Here is a 24,146-nt window from a genome sequence, read left to right on the forward strand (position 1 = left end):
ACGGTGTAGTCGGGGAAGAACATCACCTTGGCGTTGTCCACCTTTATGTCTGATAGTTTCCGAGTTTCGCGTAGGATGGCATCCCGATCACGGTAGTTCAGCACCCGCATAAGCATTGGTCTAGGATTGGAGCCTTCCGGGGGTGGACGGGATGGCACTCTGTGTGCTCTTTCCACCACAAAATGTGGTGACAGTGTGCCCTCCGGCAATAGTTCTCGGAGCCAGGTCTCCATGTGTTCCGCTGTCTCCCTCCGCTCCCATCGTTCCGGCAGGCCTACTATGCGCACATTGTTCCTTCTGGCCCGCCCTTCCGCATCCTCCGCTCTGTCCTCGAGGAACTCCACCCGGTTGAGGAGGTCACGTATGTGCTTATCTGCCTGCACCAGCTTGGGCGAGGCCTCCGCCATTGTTTGTTCCAGGACCGTGGTGCGTTCTGACAGTTTCTTGTGGTCCGCTCGGAGATGTGTCAGGTCCACCGCTACCTTATCGATCTTGGTCTCCAGCGATGTACGGGTCAACTGCATGGATTCCTCCAGGCGCTCCATGGCCGCCAGCATAGTGTCCAGTTTGGAGGCAGTCTGGTCAGCTTCGGAGTTCTTCACCATCTTTCCTTTGTTCAGTGTTCCACCGGTGCCGGTCTTCGCTCTAGTCCCCCCTGACATGGGGCTGGTCGACGCTGCAGAGCAGCCGGGTGGGTAGGCCTCCGCGAGCTACGCTGTTGAGTCCCGAGCGTGATGGCCACAAGGTCAGGCACTCTGCTCCACTCGTTCCGGGCGGTGCGTGGTCAGCGGGGGGACCGCTATACTGCTAGGGCATTCAGGATCCTGCTCTATGACACCGTCTGGGGAGAGCTAGATGGCGGCGTCGTGTCTGATGCGGGAGCTCCCATGCACCACCAGGTGTCACTGCGAGTGTCTCAATGGCGAACCGCCACCTGGCAGTGCCACGTGTAGGTCGGCCAGGCCGGACCGCGTGGCCTCTCTGGTCGGTCCCGTCCTTCGGATCTGGAAGGGTACGCCTGTCCGGGCGACCCTGGACACCACCCAGCGCTGTGCAGGGCTCCGTGCGTCTCAGCGCGGGGTGAGCAGTGGTGATTAGTGCGGGGCCGCACTGGTTCCGCCCCCGCGTGGGCAAAGGCCAGTCCCCCCAGTGTAGGGTCGGCCACCGGTGGGGTTGCTCCGGTGCGGTCGTAGTCTGTATAGAGCGTAGGCCGGGTCTCCGAGGGTGGGTCAGGTCCGATGCTGGTTAGTGCCTGTTGCTGGGTGGAAGGTGGGAGCAGAGGCCGAGGATATGGAACTTCGCAGCCTCCGTTGGTGGTCGCCGGGGCCTAGGGGCAATATGGTCAGTGAGGGCCCCCAACCGGTAGAATGCGATCTTCCTCTGGAGACCACGAGGCTCGGCTGGGTGTTCCCGGCGTCGTCAGGCAGGAGGGCCGGTGTCACAGCCTTCGGTGGGCGAGGGTGTCGTCTCCGCTTTCAGTTTCTGGGGCCCCCGAGTAGTGGGGCCGCCGGGGGGCACCAGGCGCCGTGACGCGATCCCGTCCCCCACTCTCTGTTGCGCAGGGGAGGGTGCACGCGTCGCGGCCTACCTCGCAGGGCCGGATCCCCGGCCTCTGGTGGTCAGGTTCGCCGGCCGGAAGTGAGCCCAGGGCGGGTAGGTGTCGGGGCTGCCGCCGGTCGGAAGGTCCGCCGCTCCGATCTGCTTCAAAATTGCACTGGCGGTGGATTAGGCTCCGGGGTGCACTCGGTCCAAGTCTGGGCCCGCCATAACTAAAAATGACGGAGAAATGGCCCGTGGCAGGGGAGCTTCACTCGGAGCTCAGCCCGGGCGCGTCCGTTCACATCGCGCGCTTAGCCACGCCCCCCTTCTTTTTATGTTTCTTCATTACATGGGTTATGCTTTCAATTATAGGTTTGTCCGGCTTTTGGTGGTTGAATTTGGGACATTCTTAATGATTAACTTTTGGATTGGGATACTGTACATGTAATCATGCCATGCCCTGCAGTGCCCTCTAAATCGGATTAACCTTTGTGAACTATGTAATTATAATGTTTTTCCGATATCCTGCTAAAACCCCAAAGGCTACTCACCTGCAGACCCTCCAGATTTTCCATTTGTTTAGGAATGTAATTGGCACAACTCCCTTACATGCCTGGGGTAGGATAAAGAGTATATAAGATGTGAAGTAAGACCATTCTAGCAGACTGCCTCATTCAGGTGCTAAGGCTTCTGTGTAACGTAGTCTCACTCATTTGAGTTTAATAAAGATGTTTTTTTATTCCAGCTTCTGTGTCAACTTCTTTGTATTAGTGAGACCCCTGAGAAGTGGATTTTTGATTTCTACAAATGGCGCGGCCAACGCGGGCCTCATCAGAGAAGTTGCTATCTGAGGGAGTGACCTTGTCAGAAGACAGAAATCTACTGAGGAGGACAGGACAGGACTCTACTAAGGAGGTACTCTGTGCACGAAGGTTATGGGGATTCTTTGTCTCTGCAGCCCAGTATATTTCTGATCTTCCTGATTTTGATCCTCCATATGATGTCACTCCTGACTGAGAACCTTTTTGGCGTGAGTATTTTAAAAAAAAGACCGTTAGGTCATTTAGAACTTGGCAGTTAGAATTTGGACAACCATTTGTTTGGTATACCTTTGGAATTTTGGAATTTGTGTTGGCCAACTTTGGATTTGTATGGGTTTGTATATGCGACTTGCAATTTGTGAAGGCAGGTAATGAGGAGATTTTTCTCTATCTGATTTTGTTGAACGGTGCAAGTACGAAGAGTACTTTAAGCATTACTTTGGGTATAATATTGCATATTCTGCAATATTTTTGGCATGCCTGTTGCAAGCACACATCGAAGAATGTGTTGCTTTTTTTGGAGGTACCATAGTGAGATGTGAATTAAATAAGCCGGCTCCATTGAGGGAATATCTAAATAGGTTTAGGTTTAAAAACATATTTCTTCCTTGGTGATTCTGTATCCCCAGGGAATTAAAATATGACAAAATACAAACAAGGATCCTTTTTCTGCGCAATTTTATGAATGGAGATATGCAGAGCGATTTTTTTTTGGGTGTTCTGCCAGACAAAGCTAGTGAATTGAGTGTATTTTGGCTTCTTGGAAATAAAACAGTCTGTTGGGCTGTTTTTGCAGTCTTTTGGAATACTATTGAGAAGCGCTTCTTGTAAATATGACTTACAACTAGTATTTACAAATGGTTTGGTTTAAGTACAGTCTGTGGGCTGTCCTTTGTTTCAGTCCTATGTGGTGATCTGTGGGTTAAATGTGTGTTTAAATGTCTATGTGGTTTTTCCCATTAGTGTAACTTCTGTAAGTAAATAGCGATGGCGCTATTTATGAAACAAATGGCTAAAGCGCTGTATTGTGTGTCCTGAGTGTTTGAACCCTTTCTGTTTATGTCTGAAATGAGCTCAATGTGTGTTTGTGTTTTTTTTAATGTTTTCAGTCTTTTAAGTAAAATGTCAGATTAATTAATATTAAGTAGAAATTAAATAAAAATCCAGCAATTTACCATGTGATATGCTAAAATAGCTATATGTTGCTATTTAATTCATAGACTAAGTAAAAGCGCATATGTACAAACTGTTTTATGCGTTAAAAAAAGATAACATTAAAATTCACATTCACTAGGAATATAAAAGGCCTCAAAAACAAATTGTGTGTTTTGTAGAAAAACAAACTTGTAGCATTTTTTACTTACATACATTGTATTAGATGTAAACAGGCAAACACTTCAGCTAAAGTGAATTTTTGCTAAATTCAAATGCATAATATTGCACATTCATTTTAAAACTTGAAATGTCTGTTTTAAGTAAGACTGCCACCGTGCTCAGGTTTCAACACTGTGAAGGGCTCTTACTGCCGTTAAGGAAGCAGATGTTGTTTTTTGAAGGCCACGAATAACATAGGAATGTTTATTTAGCCGGGACTTCGCCGTTAATCACGGTTGGAACTTTGCATTTAAGAATAGTGCTTTAAAAGGTTATAAAACAAGGTTCATTATTTTGTATAGCAGGAAGACATTTCAATTGTGGTTTTCCTCTCTTTAAGCATTTTTTGTAAGCATATTCTTGGTTCTGTTGCTAAATAATAATTGTCCTTTTAAAAAAAAAGTGGCGCGAAAATCTGTCATGTTTTAAGTTAGGCTTATGTGCTTAGGCTCATAAATGAATGCGTCTAAATATGATAGGCAAAGGATGCAGCTTGCTTTTATATGTGGAATTATCAAAAATGATTGGGTTTATTAAAAATAATTATTAATTATGAAAAATAATTATTAAAAATAAGTGCTTCTAAATTCGTTTTTTACTATTTATAAAGCTTAATACTCATACTGTGACCTCCTAGCATTATAATTTAATTTAAGTTGTGTTGTACTGCATAATGAGGACATTTGCATATGGAATTTCTCTCGGCGCAGGTGTAAAAAACTCATTTTTCTAAGGATTTACATGAGATATGTCTAATGTTCAATCTCTGCAATCTGTAAAGAACATTCTGAGGATGATTATTATGTAGCACAATTATAGGATATTTATTTTTAAGTGCCCCAGGTGGCAAAGTCGAAATTGGGTGAGGGCACTATTTAGGCAGCATTTTGTTTCATTTAGAGTAGCTTTTAAAGTCCCTTAGGCTTCAGTAAATGCATACATTTATGTATAATGCAAACTTGCAGGTTGTTCTCATTTGGGGTTGCTTTTAGTGGCTCAGTGAGCCAATGTGCCCAGTGCAGAGGTTTAAGTTTAATATCAGGGTTGAAGGTTTTAACTCTAGCTGGGCCTACTGAGACGTTCATCCATTTAAGGTTGATGAAATGAGTACCATTGCATAGGGTGGTAACAGGTATTTGTTCTAAAGCTGGTATGTTGTGTTGTTGTGTTCTGTGAATTATTCACAGTAGATGTTTTTGAGTCTGGGAATAGGAGTGGATTGTGGCCCCTAAAGGGAGTAATATATATGGTATGTGGTTTTGGATAGGGTTGGTTATTGCAAGTTAGAAAGAGTTAAGAAGGCTTTTTGTCTTTGACAGCTTCAGGGTGAAAAGAGAGAGGGCTCACGTTTTTGCATTTTGTCCTTCTATGAATTGTTCCTGCTGGTCCTGTGTGTCAGAAGCGACACAGTAAGTTGTATTTGACAGCTGATCACCACTAACTGGTGACCAGTTGTCAAAAGGATGACGAGGAAAGTAAAAGAAAGTGTACTTTTAATTTTAAGCCTCACAAATTAAGCAGGCCCAAATATTGGGTTTTGGGCTGCATGAAGTGCGTACGTCACCGCTCATTTACATGTGCTATTGTAATTTGTCTATGCTTTTTGTGCTTGGTATACAGCACGTATATCTGATGGCTTGACATGTGTGTTTTTTTATTTTATGTATGTTTTTGTTTTATGTTGTTGCTTCTGATACTATAACAAGCTTTCCTGTGTTGTGAGGGGATGTCATGACAATGTACATCTTTGAGCAACAGTTGGTTGAACTTGCTCTGATACTAAATTTCACAGATATGATATTTTCATGCTGTGAACAAGACAGACAGCACTTCACCAGTGCATGTCTATTTGGCTATAATGGTATTGAAGGAAAATGAAAAGAGATCAAAGTGTGTCACCTGCAGTTAGTCACGTTACTGCCCCTTCCCTCAAGGAACAGGCAGCCCTAGATTTATGTTTCCTTGATTGGACCTAAGGATGAAATTATAGATCTGTGACTCTTGTACAAGGTGACCTAATTTCTATATTACATTAGTCAGTTTTGTTCTGCTTCCTAAGTAGTGTATGGCTTTGTTCCTTAAAGGAAACCAGGTTTCATTTTTCCCTGAAAAAGGAACTGGAACATTAGCTGAGATTACCGTATATGGTGTAGCGGCCAGCGGTAGAGCTAACATTTGTGAACTATTTTGATTTTTGTGTATCACCCGTACTCTTGGTGTTGTGTCACATGCCTGACTATCACCCAAGTAATTTCTTGTTCTTCCTATAGATTTTTCTTTGTCGCTTCTCCCCTGACCGATGTCACATTGTGCCTAGTTATTGGGGATTTTAGTTGTGTCCTAGTCCCATTTCCCTTTTCCGTATTCCTTTCACCAGTTAGCCCATTTATTATTGTTGGTGTATTGTTCAGGCTCACACTTCCAGACTGCAGTGATGTACCAGGGACCCCCATTTTATGTATAATTCCCTTTTGTATGGCCAGATGGGTTTTTCAAGAATTTTACTTCATGCCCACTTGGATGTTTTTTTTATAGTCTGACTGTCAGGATGGTGATGGACTGGTTAACTGACTCAATACTATAGTAAGACAAGTTTTCCACCTCAATAGGAGATACCTTACATTTATTTTTATGAACATGACAAATTTTCAATGGCTATTTAAATTTGGTTTTTTACCCTTTTGTTCCTGCTGCTTTAATTTTCGATGGGATCAGATGTGTTCTAATCATGGAAATACCAGGAGTCTCTAGTTCTTGTCTTTTGTTTCCACATTTGATCATTAGCCTGTGTATTGCATAGTGCACCTGATGCACAGTTATTAAAGGGAGGTTTCTACATGTCCCTGATGGTCTGTATCATGTGATTTCTCTTTTGAGATGTTCTAGATAAGGAATTTAGGAACACCTAGACGTAACCATTGAGAGAAAAATGTTTACCCCATTAGACAATGCCACTATGTGAGAACATCCATTTAGATAGAATTCCCATGGCGTATGGCCACTCCCTCGCAGATTGCAGGCCACCTGCTTGCAGTCCCCTTGTTAAATACAATGAACTGTTTTTGTACTGAATTGAAGGAAACTAACAACTGTGTCACATTTCCTACATCACTAGGTTCTGCGGGATCGAGTCATGACCTACAGAACACTGATTTAAGCCTAATTCCCATCAGTGACAGATACAGATGAATGGCAGACGTCTTGGCCCTACAGTCCCAGCACCCAGAAAAGTAGCAAGGCTGGACAGTGATCGCCAGCGCGCCATCAATGGTATCTCCAAAGTATTGTGCTTGCTTCATCAGAAGGCGTTGAACATCAGAAGAGAAGGAGGAGCTGGTTCAGTGCAAAAGAGCGAAAGAGAAGGATCCCTGTTATTGATGGTAAGGTTAGTCTGATGCTTGAGTTTTCTACCTGTCATGAGCTGGTAACCTCTGACAGAGTGCAGTCCCTTGAGCCCCTAGGCCTGAGTTTTGGCCACACACCCCCTTTTCTTTTGCTCCAATGGAAGGGCAGTGCACCGGAGGATCCAAGATTGACAAAAGGCACTACATTATGGAGCCCATGAAAGAGCAGCCTGAGCGTCCTCTGACACTGAATAATGAGTGTTAGAGCCTGAGAATGTAGACCCGGGTCTGCATGAGATGATCTGTGCCCATGACCAATGAAGAGCACATTATTTGTATTGTCTGCCTCAGAGGAGAGACACTGGTGCACTGCCTTGAGACATTGAGACTTTCGAGTGAGCTCTGAGTGTTTGCCAGGAGGACAATCCAACTAAGCAGTACCATTTTCATGAGAGGCCTGAATCAAGAGGCCCAATGCCGAAGAAGACAATGGAAGCAGATTTGATGGACGATAGAAGCCTGCCAGAGAGGCTTTGAACGGACTTTGGGCGCAGTTGCACAAGCGATTCCAGTACAATTGTATAAAGTAAATGTTAATTAAGTTCTCAATTGCCATGGAAGAGGAAGTGTCTCCGCCTCTAGCATCCAAAAATGGTTCACCAGAAGTGAGTCCTGTCCCGAGATAAGTAGAGAATAATAAGATGATTTTACAGCAACTCCTTGACGACCTAATGAATATCGATATAGACCTAGATTCAGATTAACATGAGTCTTAGGTTATTGCCTATGTAATGGCAAAAGGAGGGCCTGAGGTTCTGTAATTCTAGAGTCTGACTCCATTTTTGTTCTGTGCCACCATTTTGTGTTGCCCTCACGTAGGCCTGTGAAGGTAGCCTGACTAATAAAGTGGCCTGGCCTTCTTAGTTCATGTATACGTTAACTAAGGTTTCTTTTTGACTCTGAAATGAACTGTAAGAAACTAACCTCTTCACCTGAAACTGACCTCGCAAAGCCAATTTTCCTGATCGATCTTTGTCTGAGATTGCCAATCAATGTTCAGGACATCGTTAACTTTTATTTTCCTTGCACATGCCTTATCTTGTTCATCATCTGCTACTGTTTCTTTTTATGTTTCTTCATTACATGGGTTATGCTTTCAATTATAGGTTTGTCCGGCTTTTGGAGGTTGAATTTGGGACATTCTTAATGATTAACTTTTGGGTTGGGATACTGTACATGTAATCATGCCATGCCCTGCAGTGCCATATAAATCAGATTAACCTTTGTGAACTATGTAATTATAATGTTTTGCCGATATCCTGCTAAAACCCCAAAGGCTACTCACCTGCTGCCCCTCCAGATTTTCCATTTGTTTAGGAATGTAATTGGTACAAATCCCTTACATGCCTGGGGCAGGATAAAGAGTATTTAAGATGTGAAGTAAGACCATTCTAGCAGACTGCCTCATTCAGTTGCTAAGGCTTCTGTGTGACGTAGTCTCACTCATTTGAGTTTAATAAAGATGTTATTTTATATTCCAGCTTCTGTGTCAACTTCTATGTATTAGTGAGACCCCTGAGAAGTGGATTTTTGATTTCTACGCGCCGTAGGTGAGACACAGGAACTTAAAGTTGATTCTGGACTGCATAGGAAGCCATTGTAGATTTTTCCTGGTTAGGGTGGCTGAGACACGTCTAGGGGCGTCCGCGACAAACATGGCCACTGCATTTTGCACTATCTGAAGGCGCTGAACCAGCTTTTGTTTATGCCTAGATAAAGTGCATTGCAGTAGTCCAGCCTTGACGCGACAAGGGCCACCGCAACCTGTTTCCGAGCTTCAGGGGAATGATAGTGGGTGATCTTTCTCAAAATTCTGATAGCACCACAGCAAGTAGAGACAGTTCTACTAACTTGCCATTCGAAAGAAAGCGTGGTGTCTAGCAGCACATCCATGTTGTGGGCAGATTGAGAAGGCTGGCGACAGGCTCCAAGAGAAGGAGGCCACCAAATTGGAGAAGGTACATGAATTTGATTATTTGGGCATCAGATTGCCAGATTCTCATATCTGGTCTTCAAATTACCAAAAGTCAGCTTCCTTTAAATCACAGAATGGGTGTCCTCAAACATGCAAAAAGCTTGCTCAACTATGCTACATCACTTATTTTGGAAATCTATGAGGCTAAAGCTGTGATCGCAGTCCTGTATGGATCCGATCTATGTGAACATTGTGAAATGTTAGAGTTGAGAGGAAACATGGTGGCCGGCTAGGACGGCTGGTTGGGAGCTTTTAGCTCCAGGAGTGGCGGGCTTTGTGTGGCAGGCCGGGTCTGGTGGCTCAGTGGACTAATGCATCCACTGCAGGGGCCTGTGTTTGACCTCATGGTCACAGGTTCAAATTCTGGCAGGTCCACTCAGCCTTTCATCCATTTGAGGTCAATAAAATGAGTACCATTGAGTTGGTTAACAATAAACATCTGTTATTCAACGCCAAAATGCCCCATCAGGGGTGAACGTGGGCTTTACAAATACACCTGTAATGTTATGTTATGTTATGTTTGAACGGGGCTTTGGGGCCATGGGGGAGAGGGGCCAATAAGAGTGCAGGAGGGCTTGCTATGGTCCATATCAGCTGGGGTGCTCCAGGAGTTTCAAGCCGTGCAGCGCATCTTGCTGTGTTGAGGTGCCAGCGCTGGCAGTGTGGGAAGAGTCAGCACAAGCACCTGCCTGCAGATGGGGAGTACGAGAGGGAAAAGGCATAGTGAACAGCAGGTAGCAGTAAGCAGCAGGTAGCTCTTGTGAATGGGGTGTATGTAGCAAGAGTTTCTGGAATAGTGGGGTTTTAGTCCAGATTACACCGATGGACTTAGACAAGCAGCGGACAGAGGATGAGAGTGCTGCAGTTTTTTATAAATCATCCTCCCTGCAATATAGAAGCTCTTGTGCTTCTGGAAATAAAAACAAGTTGGATGATTATTTGAGGGAATCTATTGACAGCCGTTACTCACTAAGGTACCTAAACCCACATTGGGCAGTGTATGAAAACGGTCCAGAAGGTAGGGGAAGTATTACCCAGCTGCCTGTTAAGCTGCAGGTTAAAGCCATTAGACCGTGGGGTAACACACAAGCCCCCAATCCGGAAATCTTCCAAAATCTACTATCACCTCTAAGGAGATACTAACCCCTGCAAGCATCAAAAACACCTGAAGGTGATCCCTAAGGTCCTTTATTAACCCCTTCAGCGCGGCGCGAATTTTCGCGCTGTGCTGAAGGTTCTAATGAGCCTATTGGCTCATGACGGAACGGTTCCGTCATGAGCACAGCTCAACCGACGCTCATGACGGAACCGTTCCGTCATGAGCATGGAAGGGGTTAAGGTAAAGCTTGACCAAAAAGATCATGAAAGAACTCAAGAGGAAGGTGAAGGTAAAGAGAGTACCGCCCAAGGTAAAGGTGAGAGAGGACCCAAGAGTAAGGAGGATGGGATACAAGGTGGGGCAACAACAGCAGTCACTTTAATACACCGTGCAGCTCCCATACGAAACTAGTTTTCTATTTTGACAGTGAAAGAATCAGTACCAGCTGAAGGGGACATTACGACCACGAAGGGTGCTGGATAGATGGATGTCACCACACCTTAATTAGAAATGAAAATAAAGACACAGCCTGTAGTTACGTTAAAGGCTGGGAAGTGGCGCAGAAAATATTGGGCCAATTAACTAGGAAAACTCAAAGACTGCTGCTCGATTTCTGAGTCTAATCAGAGGGAGACACAGTTGGCTTGCTTCAACCTGGAAGTGAAGATAGAGGGTCTAGCTCTGCGGATGCAGGCGCTAGAGAGAAGAGTGTAGGATCTTAGTCTAGCATTCCAGGAAAACACCCAGGAATTGACCTGCCTGAAGCAAAGAGACACAGAATTGGCAGATAAGCTAGAAAGGATAGAAAAGAATTCTGGGACAAATAATATTTGAGTTTGGGGCGTAACTGAAGGTGTGAAAGGAGCTGACATTAAAGCCTTTATAATTAGCTTGTTAGTGAAAGCTTATCCTCAAGATGCTCTGTCAATCGACCTTGAAACAGAAATTTAGAGTGTCCATAGGGACCCATTCAAATTGCATACAGGGTGAAAGAAGCCTCAGAAGATTCTGGAGAATTTCTTATCTTACTCAGTGAAGGAAAAGATTCTGGGCTTAGCTTTGAAAGAAAAATCAACACAGGCTATGGGGTTCACATTTAAGATTAGGTCAGATATCTCCAGAGCAACCGCAGATAGGCAATAGGAACTGGGGAAGCAAATGGAGAAGTTGAGGGAAATGGGAGCTAGTGTTCAACTGAGATTCCATGCAATTTTGAAAGTTATGTGGGAGAACAAAATGCATTGCTTTTCAGACCTGGAACAGGTGGATACATTTGTTGCACAGGTCAAGAAGGGAGGTAGGTCCGATCAGCACAAATAATGGGGCCAAGGAAAATTGTATAAAATGTCACACCTGGGGGTGTGCTCAAAAGCTATAAGGGAATGCAAAGAGAAAGATGTGGGAGGGTTCCTATGGGGTGTGCCCACGAGGTGGGAAGCATGGGGAATATTTTCTTTAAAAAGGACATGACCTCAAATCACAGTAATGGTACTGTAAGAGAAACTTTGTGTGATATAACCCACATTGAGATTGAGCACGACTACACAAAAAGTGGATGGATAATCAGAACGGTGGGCAGACTCTTTCAATTCTATGCTGGAATGTAAATGGCTTGCAGGTGAAGATAAGGCAATCCCTGATTCTGCAATAATTAAAGGAGAACAAATCCCAAATAATTATGCTCCAGGAAACCCACTTATTGAGGCAGGAGAGAAGCAGGAGTGTAAAGAACGCTTTTCAAAACGTAGATGGGTGGAGAATGTGGTTGTTACTGACCAACCATACTGCACCAAAGGAGTAGCTAACTTGTTCAAGGCAAACTCAGGTGTGGAAATTATGAGTTATAGAGCAGACAAAGGCGGACGCTGGATAGTTGCTGAAATAAAGGTTGAGCAAAACTCATACACCTAAGTTAGTTATTATGGCCCGAACACGGAAGATGTCACCCCATTGACCCAGCTATTTTCTTTATTGGTGGAATTTTATGCCCTCCGTTATTTTAGTGGAGGGGATTTTAACATCTTTTTGGGTAACATCCTGGACAGGCCCTCAAAACATATGCAAATGAATTCTCCAAAAATGAGGGCATATCTCCTCCCCATGGTACAGAACTTTAACATCTGTGATGTGTGGCGAAAGGTAAAGGAGGGTAGGGCAGGAGGGACAGCTTGAAAAATGGGCACTAGCCAAGATTAGACTACCTCTTCATTGATAGTAAAGAAGCGGAGTAAGTTCTGGTGATAGAACATCTGCCTATCCACCTGTCTCAAAATGCAGCAATATTTTTGAAAATGAAGCTGAAGGGTAGCAATTAGATTAGGAGGTGCACACCTAACAAATAGAATCTTCTTACAATTCGAGATTGTTTAGAGACAGAGAGGGGTACAGAGGAGGTATTTTGTTGTAATATGAATTCCGCTCCCAATGATATGGTTTGGGATGGATACAAGGCATGAACTCTTAAGAATCTCTCAGTAGCCTGGAACAGGAACGAAAAGGCGCAGTTCTCGCAAGTTGAATAGGGGATTGAAAGTTCAGCAGATGTGTTAAAGGCAAACAACATGGGTGGAGATGAAATAAAGAAATTGGAAGAAAGTTTGGACAGTCGGAAGTTAAATTTTAAATTGAAAATAGAAGAGAAAGTGCAACAGCAATGGGAAGCTAGCAAGGTTAGGGAGTTTGCACATGGGGTAATTTGTGGAAAGCTGCTAGCCTGGAAAGCAAAGCTAGATCGAAGCAGGAACTACACCAGGAAGTTCTGGGATGAACAGACGAATGTAACCACTGACAAGAATACTAAAATAGAGGCAGATTTTAGCAATTTTATCAGGACTTGTATTCAGAAACACTAAGTATAGGCAGAGAAGACCTAGATAACTGGTTTATTGAAAAATGTCCCCCAGGCTTAATGAAGCCCAGCAGCAGTATTTGTCTCAAGAAATCACAGGTAGTTAAATCTTGACAGTAATCAGGAAGTTAAAAAGAGGGAAAGCTGCCGGGTCAGATGGGATCCCAAACTAATTTTATATGTTAACTTCTGAGGGGATTAGCACGGCCTGGATTAAATTGTTCAACTCTATATTAGTTGAAAGTTTGCCAATACCAGAGTCCTCAGATGAGGCTGTCAATTGAAACCTGGCAAGAATCCCCTCCAGTGCCAGTTTTACAGTCCGATCCTGCTTCTTCATTGTGACTACAAAGTCTTTTCCAGTATTTTAGCCACTTGGTTAAATTAGGTAGTGGGGGATCTGTTAAATAAGGTAGTGGTGGAATCTGATAAACAAAGATCAGAAAGGTTTTTAAGCAGAAAGGAACATGAGAGAGTTGAACCACTCTGTGATAGGCTCAATTGGTTTAGCTACATCTCTAGAGGATCCACTGACAATTGTGACCTTAGACGCAGCCAGGGCATTTGATCGTGTGAATTGGACTTACTTGCTACTGTGCTAAAACACTTTGGGCTGGAGGTAGCCCTGACCGGAACAGTAACCACGATCTATAATTTACCTAGTGTCCGAGTGTTGGTAAACAATACTTTGTACACACCAGTGAAAAGAGAAACAGTGACCAGGCAGGGCTGGGCCTTTCACCTATTCTTTTCGACGTATATATTGAACTCCATTTGCACAAAGCCTGAGAATGGGCAGGGAAATAAACCATTTGTAGTAGGAGTGTATTCTAGAAAGATATCTCTTTACGCTGATGATTTAATGGTTTACACCTCAGACACTGCCGGTGCTATCCCAAATATAATGTCAGAGGTTCAGCGTTTTGGCAGAATTTCCGGTTATGAAGTTATTGAGGAGAAAACCGAGATAATGCCTTGGAATCAGAGTTGTAGGGGAATATCAAGCATAAGGGAATTAAGAAATTTGAGTCTAAAAATCACACAAGATTTGGAAAAAATCCAGTTGTGAACTTAGAGAAGAGCAGCACTAAGATAGACAGACTGCTGAGGAGATGGCAGAACATCCCTCTTACTGTATAAAGTTGGATAAAATTGGTAAAGGTGTCTATACTACCTAAACTAACCTTCTTGATTGATAATATTCTGCTAGACTTTGATAAGAAGGCCCTTTTAAAAATACAAGGGAAAATCACGTTCTTTGTTTTGGCAAGTAAGGGCATACAACTCTCCTGGATATAGGTAAGGAGGAGGCTGGAGAAAGGAAGTCTAGGGCTTCCTGACATACAACTTTATTGTTGGACTTTCCAGCTGAAAAACAACTGAATGAGTCTCCTCTGCCCAGATGAGTAATTAGTGGGTGTCCTGTCAGTGCTAAGCTATTTGGAGTACCAAAGAAAGGCTTTTTATGTAACTTTGGGGCGTCCTCAATTTTCAAAAAGGTTTGGCTAAAGTGCATGCAGGCAGCTGCCAAAGTGTGGTACGAGGTCAGGCTACTTTTGGAAATCTCATATTATAGCAGTTCGTCCCCAATACAGGATTCACTGGGGACACCAGAGTGCCTGCTATACAGTTCAGCAAAACCTCTATGCAGAGTGATGTAAGCAGGTGGGGCCAGTTGGTGGAAGAGGGCAGAGGCTATCTAGGCACACCAGGAATAGCAGGACAAACGGGGCACTCTATAGGTTTAAAATCTCTCAATTGAACGCGTGGCTTAAGAGTCAGGGTTGCCAAATGAAGAAGGACCTACAGGATCATCAGGTAATGCAGAAAAAAGTAGCTCATTGGTACCAGTATTTTCTGAAAGCAGCTGATGAGAACCTGAAACCTTCACAACTCCTTTGGAATGAATACTTGCCGAGCACAAAGCAGGAGGAAATATGTCAAGTATCTTTGTCTACATTTTACTCTGTGATTAAATCTGCTACACTAAGGAGAAACCACTTCTTCACCCTCTACAGGGCCTACTGGACCCCGTTGAAGTTGGCAAAGCTAAGTGGAAGCGAAGACCCCAGGTATAAATAGTGTGGTTATTGTGACGCTGATGAAGTACATATGTTCCCCACCTGCCCGAATCTTGAAGAATATTAGTCAGTTGCGGGTAAGATCATCTCTGACACTTTAGGAAGAATCTTGGAGGTGAGCCCCTTTCTGATTATATTTGGTATAGCCAGGCAAGAGGTTGGAGGTGCCCTCCTTGCTCTACTGGAAAATGAAATCTGATTTTATATTTGATCTTACTGACAATTAAGGAAATCTGCAAACTTTGGTGCAAACCCCTTGAGTCAACTTGGCAAACCTGGCAGGGGTAATTGAAGTACTTCAAGGAGGTGGACAGGAAGAGCAAAACTGGGGCAGAGGGAGAAGGCCTTTGGGATATGTTGAAGATAGGCTGGGTAATACCACCTCCAATGATACCACGTCCAATGATTAAACATCTCAAGTGAGTAGTGGCTGGGAAAGTTGATATAATGAGCCACAGTCCAGAGGACTTGCTTAAAGATGAGCCTGATACTGAGTACTATCGGTGTTAGAGGTTGGATAGTGCTCATCGAAGGTGATATGAGGACAAACAAAAAAAAGAAGAAAAAAATAAAATGGAAAATTGAGATGCTAGTAAACGGTGAAAATACATTTATTAAATCACTAGTGAAGGTCCCAATGAGTGCACTTATGTTTCTGCTATGACGCAACCATGTCTCACGCATTATGTATAGTAAAAGCTTCTCCTATATTGAATAAGTATTTGTACTACAAGTGAATTAGGTGCTTATACAGTAGCATTGCTAGAAGTTAAACATAGGCTTGCTGGTTTGAAGTTATCATGGATCTCTCATGTGAAATGCTTGTTGGATACTCTGTGTTTGTGAGATTATTGGTCAAATCTCACACTGATTCCCAGAAATGTCTCTAAAACTGTTAAAACCAGATGTTGGGAAAACGTTTTTGGGAAATGGTCAGAACTCCTCTATGGGAGTCTTCTAGGCTACATGAACCCAGTCTCAATGAGGGTGTTCTATATTACATTTAGACTTGGTATCCTTCTCCTGGCCCAAAAGCGAACTAATAATACTTTTAAATTGCCCTCTTTTCCTTGCAACCTTCTGTGTATCCATGCAAGAGAGAGAATGAAGAGCATGTTTTGTTCTTCTGCAGAGCTTATTATAAACCAAGACGGATTGATCATCTTTGTTGGCTACTGGGAATCATACACTATCAGACAGCTCTGAAGATATGTAAAACAGACTCTAGCACTCATGTAGTTTTGCTGTCTCTAAATTATTACAGGAGCAAAGGTTTATTAGAGTGAAGTTAGTTCAACATAACTACTTTTTTAATTTTAAGCTCAAGTGCAATGATCATATGTATTATATATGAGATTTTGCAGATTTGATATAAATATTTAATGAATGTTTTCATTGTGTCGATGAGTCATCTAACGATTCTTTCCTCTGACCAGGCGGGCTTTCGAACAAGGATAAGCACTTGTCATCAGGGTTTTAGGTTTACACTACTTCCATGGAAGTATAAGCTCTTAAAGAAACAAAAATTATATGTATCATTCGTTGATCTGAAGGCTGCGTTCAACCTTGTGCCCCACGAGAAGCAATGGAGAGTCATAATAGGCATGGGAGTTGCAGCTAATCTGGTAAATCTGATAGCAAGAATGCAGGAGGACAACTTTGGCCAGATATGCTAGGGAAAACAGAGCAAACTAACCAGTAAGATCCCAATTCATTGTGGACTGCACCAAGGGTGCGTACTTGCGCATTCACTGTAGTGGCCAAAATGCTCATAAATTGTAGAAATGACTCACCCGTCTTGAATGAAAAAAAATCACAGATCCTACTTTTAGCAGATGACTCCTTACTTATTTCCACAACACCAATGGGCCTTCAAAATCTACTAGATACATTTCTGGCATTTTGTAAGCAAAGGGGCCTGGATGTCAATGTTGAAAACCGAAATGTATGTTTTTGGGGAAAGGAAAGGGAAGTACACGAGCAGTTAGGATCGCAGATAAACCTCTTGAGAGGGTGAAGAGTTTTTGCCACCTGGAAATAAGGCTAACTGACTCGCTTGGATGGGACCAGCAACTTGACAAAAGCTACCTTATTTTATTACATAAATCCAAGTAAACACTGAGATTACACAAACAGTTGCGGATAAGGACTCTGACCCCTGCACTGGAGTTTTGTCGAGCTAAAGCCCAAGCACCACACTTTACGGCGCTTAGGTCTGGGGCTACATTGATACCCACAAATTGATGGTGTGTGAAAACATCTATGTTAGGTCTCTTGTTTCAGTACCAATTGCCACTCCTCTAACCTTATTTTTTGATCAAGAGAATTGGGGATGTGACTTCTAATGCACTGGTTGCAGCTGTGGACCACACCTGAGTTAAATAACTTTCACAAGTAATTTTGGGAGATACTAACGATCTGTGGCACCAAACAATTACCATGGTTTCAACATGTTGCCAAATGGTGTAGGTTGTTGGAAATGCTGAGTCTGGGGATAGTAAAGAAAAAATGATTAGACTAAAAGATAAGTATTGGGTGTACGTGGTGGAATGCGAGAATGACCAACTGTCGTGTAACAACTCCGTTTTTTATATTTCAAGCCCTGTCTAAGTTTGAGCCTTTTTTTAGATCTGATCTCATCAGCTTTAGAAAAAAGTTTGTTTGTCAGGTTTCGCTTGGAATGTTTACCTTTAAGGGCTTTAAGTCACCATCTCATCGAACCAGCATATGTATTATGTCCTGCATGGGGCTCAACACAAGAATCCGAGGAACATTTTCCTTTTTTTCCACACCAAATACCATCTAATTTGCAGGAAGAGGATACGACCAATATGCCTACATTTAGCAATCAGACAATATCGGCTTGCTTACAGAACCTTGAAAAACAATAAATCTGATTCTATACTTTTTGCTGGAAACTGTTTTTTATTAAACTCCTGGATTAAGCGCCAGAAGTTTGTGATCAAGGCTGATTAGGTTGCTGCTATGTGTTCGATATGCCTGAAAGTGACTGTTAATATGACCTTAGAATTTAAAGCATACTAGGGGAAGCTTGTGTTCTGGAAAATATGGTCAATTTGTTTGTACTTTACATCTTTTTTTATCTTTTACTCACTTTTAAGAATGTGGACTTGACCTCGTGGCTGCAAAGTTACCAAATGAAACGTAGGCATTTTTATTGTTCTATTTTAAAATTATGACTTTTTATGAAGTTATTTATAAGGAGGTTTAGTATGAATATTTTAATTAAGAATGACATTGTCTAAATGCATGGATTTTGTATACATTCATGGTTTTGAAAAAATGGGAGAGCTGTTTCTTTTCTTCAACTCATTGCTTGGATGTGCCCAAGCTGGTACAAGTACAAGTCAACTTGGGAGGCACCGTGAAATTATTACTGCAGCTGAATGGGTGGACACTAGAACTGGGTTCCAGAGTCTAGTGAAGATGAACGGTACAGTGAGAGACACATTTTAGTCCCCAAGACTCGACATTATTGAGGAAGAGCAGATAATTACATGTATCCTCCTTTCTGCTTTCAGGAAAACCACACTGAAAATGCACGCTGGGAAGGGGTAAGCATGCTATACGAGATGTTTTTTTTCTAATTTCTATTTATTCCCAATTAGTCAATATCTTTTGATGGTTAATGATAATTCTTGATAACGATGATTTTTACAATATCCAGAACTTGAGATCATCTAATCTCCCTCAATTGAGGGTGTAATCACTTCATTTGGGAAACCTTTCTTTGTTCATGACATCCCATTTGAAATTTAGACAGAAAGTTGACCTCCTATTCAAACACCAAGTGATCAGCAGCAATCCATTTTTTGAAGACCAGTTGCAATTAAAATACTGTCTCACTTTCATGCGTCCATGAACTAAAGACCAGGCCCAAATTTATAGAGGGAGAAAGAAGATTAAAGACCACATGACTCTCAAAGTTGAGCCAGGCTTTTGGCTCTCAATGTGAGGGCACGTTAGTGGTCAGAAATCAATTTTTTGAGGCACAAGCTTGACCTAAACTTTGGTATTGAAACTGTGGTGATGGTCAACACATTAATATGAGCAGTAGCATTATTGAATGAGACACTGTCTAGAGAAATACCATTCTTTATGTGGGTGAAAATGTCTTTCTTTTTTATAATTTACAATGAAGCAATAAACACAATTAAAATCTTCAACAAGCAATAGATTATGGTCCCAATGTACGCAAATTGACCAATACTTTGCCACAGCCCACAACAGATCACACATGACAGTAAAAGACGGTTTCAAGGAGCAAGGATCCTAGTCATGCTTAGTATAAGAGTTTCACACAATATGTACCTACACCCTAAAAACCTATGTATAACATGCCTCTTGTAAATGAACATGCATTGTATATTCAGCTTCCTGCGCACTATTACATGCTCTGTTGATCTCTACCTAGGTGTGCACTGTTCACGTACAAGTACCTATGCATATATACATGCAGTTCCAAACACTGCAATAGATTTGGGGCGCGCAGGAGCATCTTAAACTTCCAGTTCTTGATGAAGGGGCTTATTTAGAGTGGTCCACGAACACAAGGTAGAGGCTGACACCCTCCACCTTAGCTGTCTTCCAGTACAAGACATGCAGGCAAAATATTTGATCTAGAGTGGAGGTACCAGACCTAAAGCCTGCCTGGAGTATAGACAGTATCCCATTATCCTCAATCCACCCTTAAATCCTATCGAGGATGACCCTCCCCATCAGCTTTTGAGATGTATCAATTAGGCTGATCGGTCTATAATTAGAAGGGGTTAATGGGCAGCCCTTTTTTAAGATCGGCACGATTTCAGCTCCTAACCAGGTAGGTGGCAGGTCATCTCCCTGTAGAATACCGTTAAACAAAACAACCAAATAGGGGGCCCAGATTTTCGGTTGCATCCTAAACAAATCCCCTGGCAATTTATCCAAACCTGGAGCCTTGTTAGGAATCAATTTGCCTATAGCTGTCTCTACCTCAGGCAAGGTAAAGAGTTCAACTGGAGTGGGGCGTTAACCGTCCCCGCTCAGCCCCACTAATGCTTTTAGGCTGCTGAAGTTCAAGAGTAGTAACAGGTTTTTCATCAGGCTCAGAGATTCCAGAAAGATTGCAAACATTTTCATTTGACAACACTACTTCTTAGACTTGATCCTTGATGCCTGGAAGGCTCTTTTCCTGGGTCAGATAAACTTTCAAGAGTGGAGAATATTCAGGCATTCATAGTTGAGGGTGTAGCCAAAAAAAAGCTAAAAAGAAAATATTGCGGCCTTGTGCGCTAGTTCTTCTTGGTAGTCTCTCGCACATCTTTGACTCCAGGGAGACAGGGTAGAAAGTAGGCAGTTTTCTGCATTGGTACTGATAGCACAGGTGCATAGGGAAGGGTCTACCTATTAATCGACAAGGGATTACTCAGTATATGCACACGGGTGGGCTGCCGCGCCTTGAGTGAAGAGTTCTAAAATCCCTTTTAAAACCTCCACTATTTATGCCATTGCAAAGAAAAAATGCTCTGTAACAGCAGGGAAGAACAGAAGTAGTATTGGGGTCTCTGTGTTTTAAATGGACATATGTGATTTCTGGGTATGCAATTTATTGGACCCGAAAAACACATTCATTCAGTGGTTACACATAGATTGCCTAACCAAAACACAGGCATGTTTATTAATCTCAGCAGACATATTACAACTCTAACTTGCCTCCCATCCGTAGCAGGCTTTCTTGAAAAAGGCATTGCAGATTACCGAAATCCAGATGCGTGATACAGATACAGAGTGTCACACAAAAATGTTTAAGACAAATATGGCAAACTTCAACTTTAAAAGTTGAGTTTCAGATAAATACCCTAGAGTGAAGTGGAAAATGCTTAACCCAAGATAAATGCAAACCACACAAAATCTTTGAATCTTGAAGGTCCCTGCGAATGTGACCAGAGGCCCAGCCTTAAGAGAGGATCTTTTCTGACGGTGTTGAAGGGAAATAGTAGTGTGTTATTTTTGGCACTGAATAATTTATCCATCTTTGCAAACGTTCCAACTCCATTACTTGTGTCATGTTGGTGCTCTTAGCTGACAGGGCAGAGAGAACACAGAAGGGTAAAAATGTTCATGTTTGCCTGGCTGATCTCTATTCCACCAGGTCACAGGAGGGGTGTACTCTGCTGCCCTGGGAGATAACTGCCCCATATATTTAGAGTTCTCCACTAGGTTGGTGGCGATCACTGTGCCTTCAGATGATCCACCTCCTTCGTGTTTCCTCTGAAGGCAGTGAAGTTTAGCTGTGCACACACCATGGCCAATACATCCAGCATAGTTTTTTTGTTTTTCAAAAACAAACTCCCAAAGCAGGGGTTTGTTGCTGAAAAACAGAAAATAATGACTGTGACATGCTGGAAGGTTTTTCCCAGCACGTGGGCTCATCAATTTATTTTCCTGTTTCAGAATGCCAGGCTTTTCATTGCAGTCCCAAACAGGAAAAATGATACCAGAACATCCACCCACAATAGGATGAAGGATTTGAAGACTACTTGGCCAATGGCCCAATGTCAGTCAGGCCATGGGTCAAAGGTTTCTGCCGGCAGAGATAGAGGAGGCCCTGCAAGCAGGATTATGGTAGTCCCCTCGACTCTAACTAGAGCAGGGGAGCCTCGACTGTGTGGGGGGAGAGCTTTTGATCTAGTTCCGCGTGAAAAATTGTGGAGAGTGGTAGCAGACTTGGGCCTCCCGCCCTATTTGCTAGCCATTCTTTCTAGGCTTCATGAAAATAATTTTGCCCAGGTGAGGTGCGAACTCACAGATCAATTCCCTGTTCAAAAAGGAGTTTGCCAGGGGTGCGTATTGGCGCCAACGTTATTCAGCCTTTACATAAACGGCCTTGTGGAATATCTGAATGGTGTGGAAAATAACAATGCCCCTAAATTAGTTACAGGTAGAGTGCCCGCTCTGATGTTCGCAGACGACACTCTGTAGTTGTCTAGAACAACATCGGGCATTCAAAGAATACTTGATGGTTTTGTGGAGTTTTGCGACCTTCGGGGGTTGGAAATCAATCTTGGTAAAACAAAATTTATGATTTTTAACCCTCCTAAGCGCGTATGCCTAAACCCTGTTTTACATGGTACTCCCCTTGAAAGGGTTAAAACATTTGTTTATTTGGGTTTCACGTTAACAGAGAATTTTGGTTGGAGTATGCAGATCGCTAAATCCACACTCAAGTTATCCCAGCTAGCGGGGGGCATAAGCAAGGTTTTCAGGGCGTCTACTTTCAGGCCGGTGTTCCCAGCCCTAGAGATATATTGTCGTCAGGCTAGGTCGGCAGCAACCTATGGGGCTGAACTTTGGGGGCACAAGCAGATAATGAATTTTAAAAAGGTGGAGCAGTCTTTCATTACAAATGTAGTTGGGTTACCATCTAGCACGCCATTGATCCCTCTTAGATTTGACCTTGGCATGTTGCCAATAGAGGAGAACACTAGTGCTAGACCAATTATGTACTGGAAGAGGTTGTGGTCAGTCCCTGAACTGGTTGCGTACAGAGCGGAATTTTCTGAGATCTTGCCTCTTCTTAAAAATAAAAAGATCCTTTGGCTCCAGCATATTAGTGCTGTTAGTACCCGTTTAGGTTTTCCTGAACTGTGGGGAACCCCTGAGACTTTCTGCCTCGGGATATCTGAGAATGAACTTCTTTCTCAGATACGTTTGTTAAACTATCAAACACTAATGAGCTCTGCATCACTGGGTAAGCTGACATCTGAGTTCCTCCTAGTTAAACCAGAACCTAAAGTTGAGGAATTTATGGACCTAATCGAACCCCCAGTTGCTCTAAAGCTGTATCTACAGTTAAGGCATGGCACTCTTCCAGTTAAGTCTTTCACATCTAAATGGTCAAATCCTAACAATTAAGCATGGGCGAATTTTGCGAATCTCGCGTTCGCGAATTTTAAGGATTTGCGAACTCGCAATCCGCAAAATCCGCGAATTCTCGCGAATTTGCTGATTTTTTTTTTTGTGTTCGCGCGGGTTTCTGCCAGTTCGCGAGGGTTTTGTACAATTTCGCAAATGCGAACTTACCTGTCGGGTCGCAAGTTTTGCGAACTTGTTGTTTCTACGTGTCCAGCCTGTTTGGGACACTCTTCTTCATCACTGCCACCCTCTGTCACCACTGCCACTCTCTGACTACTCATGCCACCCTCTGGCCCACCCATGCCACCCTCTGTTTCATCACAGCACCCTCTGGTTGTCCAGTGTACATTATTGTGGCAAAGCAAAGCACACCTTCCCTGCCTCAAGTGACCTGAATTAATTTGGGGCTGATTAATGTGTCACAGAATATTTTTTTAGCTGGCACCTGCTTCCTTAGTGCTTCCTGATTAGTGATCTTTTGCACTTGCTAAGTGCTTTCATTGTTGCAAAGTTAGTCACAACACCTGCCCTGCCCCAACTGACAATAATGAATTAGGGGCTGATTAATGTGTCACTGGATTTGAACTTCCAGCCTGGCTCCTGCTTGTCTCCCTTAGCTGTAATTCAGGACCTTTGTGGCATATGTGTAACTATTCTGAGGGTCAGAGCAGGGTCACATAATAGTTGCAAGTAGGCAACTGAACTCTGGAGGGGCCCCTCAGGAAGCACTACAGGAAATGGCTACTAATGATGAGCTTGAACTTTTGAACCTGTTAAGTAGTTTCAGTTTTGCTAAGATCGTATTTCTGCAATTTAGCGCTTATTCGCGGGGCGCGAAGTTGAACTGGGAAGCCGCGAACTCACGCGAACAGTGCGAGCAAGCCATAAAATCCGCTGCTCACGGATTTGCGGATTTTGCGGGAAATTCGCGAATCTCGCGGATTGCGAATTTTCCGAAAATCCGCAAAATCCGCGAGCGGAACGGATTTTCTGCCCATACTTACTAACAATGAAGTTTGCCCAGCATGTAGCTACGAAACTGAGAATGTAACCCATGTACTGTTTTTCTGCCCTGCCTATTCTGCAATTAG

At 43.1% G+C, this 24,146-nt stretch overlaps 1 protein-coding gene across 2 annotated transcripts in view; it reads right to left on the bottom strand.

Annotated features, from left to right (window-relative positions):
* The window catches only part of RHBDL1 (rhomboid like 1), a 504,525-nt gene that overhangs the window by 305,046 nt on the left and 175,333 nt on the right, over positions 1 to 24,146 (bottom strand). The gene's annotated exons all lie outside the window — the stretch shown is intronic.

The sequence above is a fragment of the Lissotriton vulgaris genome, chromosome 10 (genome assembly GCF_964263255.1).
Source record: "Lissotriton vulgaris chromosome 10, aLisVul1.2, whole genome shotgun sequence".
Lineage (NCBI taxonomy): Eukaryota > Metazoa > Chordata > Amphibia > Caudata > Salamandridae > Lissotriton > Lissotriton vulgaris.